Below are 10407 nucleotides of genomic sequence, written 5' to 3' on the forward strand. Positions count from 1 at the left end.
GGTGAAATCAATTTTATGTAAAGTTGATAAATAAAAATTATTAGATAAAAATTTAGTTAAATTAGTTAAATTATTTAACGACTTTTAAGTCAAATTCACGTAAATCTACTACACCTATACCTAACTTTCTACCTAAAAATAAAAGGGGCTGCGGCGGCGGTGTGGCAGCTGGAAAATGGTGAAGTAGCAACTGGTAAGTGTAAATGCGGCGCATTCAGTGTGGCGGTGATAAAATCGATGACTGTGATCCTTGTCTTTACTCTTATCTATCTAGTCAAAAAGTGACCAAAAAACTCAAAAAAGTACAAAACCTATATTATTTTAATTTAATATTGCTTAGAGTTCAAGACCATGTCAATGAATATAGAGGAAAATTTTAAATTTGTTTCCAAAAGTATTTCAAACTACAAAAGTTCATATAAGAATTAAATTTATGTATGAAAAATAGGTTATTTGTATAAAGATATGTTTAAAAAATATACTGAAAATAAGTTAAATAATTAATGTATTTATATTATTATAATTATTCGTGTATTATAAAATTTGATTAAACTAATGTCGTAGACAACGATGTTTATGATCCGTCCAAATTTATGGTGAACCTCAGCCCGGGACCTAATGCTTTTTTTTTTCTTTCCGCAACTCTAAAGATTGCTTTGGTTTGCAATTTTTTTTATTTCTAGTATTTTTTATTTTCAAAATTTTATAAAAAATAAGAGACAATAATTTAAAATAAAATTTTATTATTTTACTATTTTTTAAATAAAATCTAAAATATAAAAATTACTGAAAATTAAAATAAAAATGAAAATGAAAATACCAAACAAATACAGCGTAAGCTTTGCTTTATTTCCATTATAAGCCAAAGTGCCAAACTAACACATTTATGATTCATGATATTGTTCAAATGACTGAGTCCACTAAGCACACTTGTGACTTGTGACAAACCCTTCTTCCTTCCTATTTCCAAATCAGTTAATTACTTAATCTACCCACTGTTGATGTAAAAATAATCAATTAATATTTGGTGAATTATACGGTAAAAATATAAGTTTATATATTTTTTTATGAGATAAAATAATATTTGAGAAAATTATAACCCATATTTTAAATAGTAATAATATAATAAAAAATAATTATAAAAAAATTATATTTTTTTCATATAACTTTAATTTGTATAATAAAATATCTCCTTAATATTTATGTGAAAATGAAAGTAAAAAGCCAATTTAAAATGTAGTTGTGTTTATCGGTTATATATTTATCATTATACAATATACATGAAACTAAAAATATTTACTATTTTATATATTATTTTTCAATTTCACAGCCATAGAATTTAAAATTACTAACGGCAAAATAGAGAAAAAAGAATTATTACAATTTTACAGGTAGTATTAGTAAAATTAGAACAACAAAATACAATTCAGCATATTGATATTTTTTATTTTTAAGTTAATTGAGGTATTTTTTTATCACATTTATATTATTAATTTAAAAGAATGAAATGTCAATAAATTGAAAGTTATGCTGTGTTTTGCTGTTCCAATTTCATTAGTACGACCTGTTAAATTGGAATAATTTTTTTTATTTTTCTCAACAAAATTGGGAAATGAGATGTAGAAAAATAAATATTTGTATTTTGATGTAAAATAGTAAATATGTAAATTATGTGTTTAATAATGGAGGAGCGTTAGTTTGGAATTTTTTTAATAAAAAAACTTAAAAATAGCATTTTTATATCATTATAAAAATGTTTGGATATAAGTTTTAAAAAATATTTGTCAATGAGTTATAGTTCAAATGACATAGTCTTCCCATACTCACTTAAAAGTTGTGGGTTTGAGACTTCTTATTTTTACAAAAAAAGGTTTTAAAAAATTATTTTAAGCAAGTAATGTGTTACTTTTTATAAACAAAATAAAATTTTAAGAAAAAATTAATAAATTGTATACTAAAATAAATTAAAGAAGTACTTTTATATTTTCTATTTTAAAATAAAATTATTTTTTAATAAAAAATATTCTTAAAAAAGATAAAGAAAACAAAAACACTTTTTAAAGACAATCCAAACTCATCCTAAAATCAGTCTCATTAGAGTCTTATTGGAGAAATGTGGGGAGTTTACACATTTAAATATATAGTAATAAAGTAAGTCCGAAAAAAAAAATCTAATAATAAAGTTGTTACTCTTATTATTTAAAATTGTTAACAACTGTAATAATACTATTTAATTATTTATCAAATAAAAAAGACTATTCCCAAAATCAAAATTTACAACCAACTCCCCATAAATAAAAAGGTAATGCTAATATTCTGATTGGTTTATGAAACTATCACATTGCAATTCCTTGCGAAGTTGCTATTACTGTGTATTTTCCTTGAATATTTACCAAGGTAATTGCTTACATCATACACATTATTATTATATTTGTTTCTCACAACCTTTTTTCTTTATCGCCCGAAATTTTTTTTGAAGAACCGTTTATGAAAATGCCACGAAATTTACGCAGTGGATTGCAATTCATTTCATCTGAATTTCATGTTGCAGCGTGTACAACCGTGTAAATTATTCCCTTAAAATTTCTTCGTACTTGAAACGTATATGGTTGATTTTCATTTTTCACCATGACTACTATATTTTGCCACCAATTAATTATTTGAAGTTTAATTTTCCACAAGGTACGTAACATATTAATTTGATGATAACAAGAAGCAAGGGTAGTGTTGTTCCACATCATGTTAAAGTCATTAATGCTTATCTTTTAAATCAAATATATCTCTTATATATATTCATTTGTTTTTTAATATTATATAAATTGCACTATGTTCTATAGAAAATTAATTAAATTTTGAAGCACATACCATTTTGAATTATTTTTTTTCTTTTTGTTAATATGTATTTTCCTCGTTGCTTCCTCGAACTTGTAAGGAAGGATAGTATCACTTTATCACCTTACTGATGATATTGTCTATTTATTTTTCCAAAAAAAAAGTTCTGTTTGCCTAAAATAGGAGTGGCGTCCAAGTTCCAAGAGGACTTCCCCCTGCACCTTCACATGGGCACCTTTTATTTTTTTTGTGTTATAGTTGAGATGGTGTTTTTAATAATGTAAAAATTTTGTATATTTTTCTGTATAGGTATTATAAATTTGAGAGTTAAATTTAGATGTTTTTTTTAAATTTGTAAATTTAAGGATTAGATTTGCGTTTTAGCATCAAAAAAATTTTAAGCTACAAACTGGAGCCCAATTTACTTTACATGAAAAAAAAATTTCATCTATACATTTGAGTTTTTTTTTTAATCAAAATCAAACCTTAAATTTTGTAGCTTTTATAAATTTGAGTTTCTGATTTGTAAATTTTAATTTAAAAAAATATATCTCTATATCCATAAAAATATATTATTTCTTTATAATTGGACATAATACGGAATTTTCATAACTAAAAAAATTAGCCTCACATGAGAGTTTTTTTTAGTTAACTGTTAATTTAGTATTCAAAAGATTTAAAGATTGATAAAAAAATATAAAAAATATTATTAATAAAACATTTACTGAATAATTTAAAAATATGATAAATTTCCATTATAAGCCAAAGTGCCAAACTAACACATTTATGATTCATGATATTGTTCAAATGACTGAGTCCACTAAGCACACTTGTGACTTGTGACAAACCCTTCTTCCTTCCTATTTCCAAATCAGTTAATTACTTAATCTACCCACTGTTGATGTAAAAATAATCAATTAATATTTGGTGAATTATACGGTAAAAATATAAGTTTATATATTTTTTTATGAGATAAAATAATATTTGAGAAAATTATAACCCATATTTTAAATAGTAATAATATAATAAAAAATAATTATAAAAAAATTATATTTTTTTCATATAACTTTAATTTGTATAATAAAATATCTCCTTAATATTTATGTGAAAATGAAAGTAAAAAGCCAATTTAAAATGTAGTTGTGTTTATCGGTTATATATTTATCATTATACAATATACATGAAACTAAAAATATTTACTATTTTATATATTATTTTTCAATTTCACAGCCATAGAATTTAAAATTACTAACGGCAAAATAGAGAAAAAAGAATTATTACAATTTTACAGGTAGTATTAGTAAAATTAGAACAACAAAATACAATTCAGCATATTGATATTTTTTATTTTTAAGTTAATTGAGGTATTTTTTTATCACATTTATATTATTAATTTAAAAGAATGAAATGTCAATAAATTGAAAGTTATGCTGTGTTTTGCTGTTCCAATTTCATTAGTACGACCTGTTAAATTGGAATAATTTTTTTTATTTTTCTCAACAAAATTGGGAAATGAGATGTAGAAAAATAAATATTTGTATTTTGATGTAAAATAGTAAATATGTAAATTATGTGTTTAATAATGGAGGAGCGTTAGTTTGGAATTTTTTTAATAAAAAAACTTAAAAATAGCATTTTTATATCATTATAAAAATGTTTGGATATAAGTTTTAAAAAATATTTGTCAATGAGTTATAGTTCAAATGACATAGTCTTCCCATACTCACTTAAAAGTTGTGGGTTTGAGACTTCTTATTTTTACAAAAAAAGGTTTTAAAAAATTATTTTAAGCAAGTAATGTGTTACTTTTTATAAACAAAATAAAATTTTAAGAAAAAATTAATAAATTGTATACTAAAATAAATTAAAGAAGTACTTTTATATTTTCTATTTTAAAATAAAATTATTTTTTAATAAAAAATATTCTTAAAAAAGATAAAGAAAACAAAAACACTTTTTAAAGACAATCCAAACTCATCCTAAAATCAGTCTCATTAGAGTCTTATTGGAGAAATGTGGGGAGTTTACACATTTAAATATATAGTAATAAAGTAAGTCCGAAAAAAAAAATCTAATAATAAAGTTGTTACTCTTATTATTTAAAATTGTTAACAACTGTAATAATACTATTTAATTATTTATCAAATAAAAAAGACTATTCCCAAAATCAAAATTTACAACCAACTCCCCATAAATAAAAAGGTAATGCTAATATTCTGATTGGTTTATGAAACTATCACATTGCAATTCCTTGCGAAGTTGCTATTACTGTGTATTTTCCTTGAATATTTACCAAGGTAATTGCTTACATCATACACATTATTATTATATTTGTTTCTCACAACCTTTTTTCTTTATCGCCCGAAATTTTTTTTGAAGAACCGTTTATGAAAATGCCACGAAATTTACGCAGTGGATTGCAATTCATTTCATCTGAATTTCATGTTGCAGCGTGTACAACCGTGTAAATTATTCCCTTAAAATTTCTTCGTACTTGAAACGTATATGGTTGATTTTCATTTTTCACCATGACTACTATATTTTGCCACCAATTAATTATTTGAAGTTTAATTTTCCACAAGGTACGTAACATATTAATTTGATGATAACAAGAAGCAAGGGTAGTGTTGTTCCACATCATGTTAAAGTCATTAATGCTTATCTTTTAAATCAAATATATCTCTTATATATATTCATTTGTTTTTTAATATTATATAAATTGCACTATGTTCTATAGAAAATTAATTAAATTTTGAAGCACATACCATTTTGAATTATTTTTTTTCTTTTTGTTAATATGTATTTTCCTCGTTGCTTCCTCGAACTTGTAAGGAAGGATAGTATCACTTTATCACCTTACTGATGATATTGTCTATTTATTTTTCCAAAAAAAAAGTTCTGTTTGCCTAAAATAGGAGTGGCGTCCAAGTTCCAAGAGGACTTCCCCCTGCACCTTCACATGGGCACCTTTTATTTTTTTTGTGTTATAGTTGAGATGGTGTTTTTAATAATGTAAAAATTTTGTATATTTTTCTGTATAGGTATTATAAATTTGAGAGTTAAATTTAGATGTTTTTTTTAAATTTGTAAATTTAAGGATTAGATTTGCGTTTTAGCATCAAAAAAATTTTAAGCTACAAACTGGAGCCCAATTTACTTTACATGAAAAAAAAATTTCATCTATACATTTGAGTTTTTTTTTTAATCAAAATCAAACCTTAAATTTTGTAGCTTTTATAAATTTGAGTTTCTGATTTGTAAATTTTAATTTAAAAAAATATATCTCTATATCCATAAAAATATATTATTTCTTTATAATTGGACATAATACGGAATTTTCATAACTAAAAAAATTAGCCTCACATGAGAGTTTTTTTTAGTTAACTGTTAATTTAGTATTCAAAAGATTTAAAGATTGATAAAAAAATATAAAAAATATTATTAATAAAACATTTACTGAATAATTTAAAAATATGATAAAAATAATTAATAAATATTATATTTTTATAAATGATAAAAATATTTTATATTTAGTGATATTTAAATAAATATTTATAAAGTGTACAAAATATTTGAAACGAAATTTGATTGTTAGATTTTTTATTTTTTAAAACTTGATCATTCACAATTAAAAAACTTAAAAGTCACTTGACATAAAATTATTAAATTTTAAGAATAAAAAATTTTTATTTTTTTAATAATGCTTGAAAAATATTGCATTAAAATATGATCTCTAAAATTATTTTTAGAGTATATATTTAATATCTAGTTCTTTTTGTAATATTTTTTATTTTTCAAAAATTTATTTTTCATTAGCATTAGTAAATTTTTAAGTACTATTTTAATAGTTTACTTTTTTTGAATGGATTTGGACATTGACATCGCACATCTATCATTAATTTCGTGAGTTAATAAGCAAAATCGTCGTTGAAAGATACTTCGATCTCCATTTTAGTCTTTGAAAGATAAAATTAATCAAAATCGTTCTCAAAAGATACATGACTTGGTCACGTTAGTCCTTCCGTCAGTTGGATAATGACGTGTCATGTTAAGTACCACATGACACATGATGGCGTGGTGGGTTAATACCACGTGTCACAAGATGATTGGTTGACGTGTCAAATCAGTGACACGTGGCATGTAAAAAATGTATTTATAATTTAAATAGTTCTTGAAAGTTCAGATGTAAGTCATTTTCATTTCTAAAATTTTAAAAATTAATCAAATTAGTCCTTATATAATTTTTTTATTTTTTCTTGATAATATTAAATTTAAAATATTTTTTGATACTAGTAATTTTAATAGAAATGTAATTGACAAACAAAAAATTAGTAATTGTATCTTTTCTTCTTAAAAAATTTTCAATAAAATTATCTCTCTCATTTAATTCTTCTCAAAATCTCTCTTGTTCTTTTTTATTCTAAAACCTTTTTCTTACATTATTATATTTTGCTGGAATATATATATCTTCTTGAATTTTGACTTTTAATATCACTACCATTATATCCTATATGTAAGTAATACCGTAATGGAAAAAAAAAAGATGTAATAGAAAAAAAATAGTGATATAACTTTGTTTAGGTTAACATACATAAAATTTGATTTTGAGCATGTAACTTTGTTTAGGTTAACAAATACATACATTTCAATTTTGAGTATATTTATATTACAGCAAAATGTGATAATATAAGAAAAATGTTTTAGAATAGAAAAGAATAAGAGAGATTTTGAGAAGAATTAAAGGAGAGAGATAATTTTATTAAAAATATTTTTAAGAAGAAAAGATATAATTACCAATTTTTTATTTGTCAATTATATTTCTATTAAAATTAGTAGTATAAAAAAATATTTCAAATTTAATATTATCAAGAAAAAATAAAAAAATTATATAAGGACTAATTTGATTAATTTTTAAAATTTTTGGGATGAAAATGACTTACGTCTGAACTTTCAAGGACTATTTTAATTATAAATAACTTTTTTACATGTGCTACGTGTCACCGTGTCACTGACACGTTAACCAATCATCTTGTGATACGTGGCACTTAACGTGACACGTCATCATCTACTGACGGAAGGACTAACGTGATCAAGCCGTGTATTTTTTTAGGACGATTTTGATTAATTTTATCTTTCGAAGACCAAAATGGAGATCGAGATATTTTTTAGGGACAATTTTGACTATTAACTCTTAATTTCGTATAACAATATTTTTATTCTACGAGAAAAAAATGAGTGCAAAAGAATATATGAAAATTAAATCAGATATGACTTATGATGGAATCGAATGAATTTCTTATTCGAGTACTCAAATTTGGTTTTGTTTGATTGAGAAAAAAATGAAAAAAAATAGAATGGAAATAAATTGAGAAAAAAATTGTCATTTTCTATTAAATATTTTTTTTCTAATTAACTTTGGATGAAAAATAAAAAGAAATTATATTCATTATCATATTCTAATATTGTTCTCTCCTTTTCAATATATTTTAAAATATATAAAGATAAAATTATTATTTTGCAATATTAATTATGTTTTTTTTTCATTCAAATATATATAAAAAATAAAATAAAAATTTACTTAATTTTTTTTCTTTTTTTATATTTTTCTTTTATTTTCTTTCTTCCAATCAAACTGTTAAAATATAATTAGGATCAATTAGTATTATTTAGCATATCTAAATATTTATTATAGGATATTACATCTTTATTATTTCTATTCTCTTAGCACCTATAAATACCTTTCTATATTGTGTCATTTTAGACAACTAGAATACACTCAATAATAAATAAATTCTTTCTCTAGTTTAGTCTTCTGTTTCTAACATGGTATCAGAGTCATGGCATCCTCCTTGAAGAGGATAGGTTGTTTTCCTTGCGGGTAAATCACCGTAGTTTTTGTATTTTTTTTCAATGCCATTCTTCTTTTTCTTTGTCACTCCTTTGATGCTTTTTCATCACCTCACCGACTAGCCTATTTTCTCTATCTTGTATTTTTTCGAGTCGAATGATCAAACACCATTGTCATCTGCTGCTTACCTATTCTCATGAAAAAATCATACAATTTTCGCTCTCTTTCAACAGTTTCGTCTGCGTTCTCTCGTAATAGTCCCGTCTACGTTCTCTCGTGGCAGTTCCATCTACCTTCTCTTGTGGCAGTTCCGTTTGTGGTCTCTCGTAACAGTTTCGTCTGCATTTTTTTCGTCTGCATTTTTTCGTGCCAGTTCCGTCTGCGTTTCGTTTGTGTTTCATTGTGGCAATTCCATCTGCGTTTCTTTCTGACAGTTCTGTCCGCACTTCCTTCAGATAGCGGCAGTTCCGTCTGCTCTTCCTTCAGACAAACGGCAGTTCCATCTGCACTTCCTTCAGACAAGCGGCAGTTTCGTCTGCACTTCCTTTAGACTAGCGGCAGTTCCATCTGCGCTTCCTTTCGCCAGTTCCGTCTGCACCCGTTTTATCAGTTTATGCAATTTTTTTCTCTTTATTTCGTTGTTTTAAATAAGTTTCAAACTTAAGTTGTCACTTGAGTTTGAGGGGGAATGTTAGAATATAATTAGGATCAATTAGCATTATTTAGCATATCTGAATATTTATTATAGAATATTACGTTTTTATTATTTCGATTCTCTTAGAACCTATAAATACCTTTCTATATTGTATCATTCTAGACAACTAGAATACACTCAATAATACACAAATCCTTTCTTCGTTTTAGTCTCTTGTTTCTAACACAAACAAAACATGATAAAATTTTTAAAAAAATGGATCAATCTTATTTGCAAGTGCACCACTATCATCTCTTTCTCAATCATTAAAAACAAAACTCCATCAAAATTTTTCGCGCCTTTAAAGAGTATTTGATAAGAAAATTTCCTGTCACCCTATCTATTCATTCTGTGTGCAAAAGTCTTCTTTAATCTATTGGATCTGAAGGATTACTATGTGTTTATAACACGCAGTGGAAGAAAAAAAAGTAATTCTAAAGATTTATTTTGTGCTTAATTTTTATTCGAAAAATAATATATAGATCAGATCTAAATACCTGTGTGTACGCTAGTAAAAATCACTTTCTCCTTCGATGGTACGAAAGTGCTAAGCGTATCCACACCGAGACCAACCTTTGCTGTCAACTCCTTGACCAATGGACATCTCATCTAAATTGAGAAACCTCTTGCAACTCTTTGCACTCCATAAAATTTTTCTCTAAGAATTAGGCTCATATACGTTTATGTGTGTAGAGATAAAAGAATAAAATACTTGTGTGTTATTCTCCTCTCTTTTTTTCTGCTCTTGGCATACATATATATAGCATGAGATTTATTATTGATTTTAAATTTAAATCTCAATTTAAATTTGAATCATATCTTACTATTTTAAACTTGAATCTTTCAAATTTATGAATCATATCATAACTCAATTTGAAACAAAATCAGTTAGGATCGAGTTAAATCTCAAAGTAGTCCCTAAACTTGCACTTGAACCTCAAAATGATCCCTGAAATTAATAATTACTCAAATTCGTCTCTGAAATTGTTCTCCGGGACTCATAGTAATCCCTAAAATAATTTTTGTCCATCCT

The sequence above is a fragment of the Arachis duranensis genome, chromosome 2 (assembly GCF_000817695.3).
Source record: "Arachis duranensis cultivar V14167 chromosome 2, aradu.V14167.gnm2.J7QH, whole genome shotgun sequence".
Taxonomy (NCBI): domain Eukaryota; kingdom Viridiplantae; phylum Streptophyta; class Magnoliopsida; order Fabales; family Fabaceae; genus Arachis; species Arachis duranensis.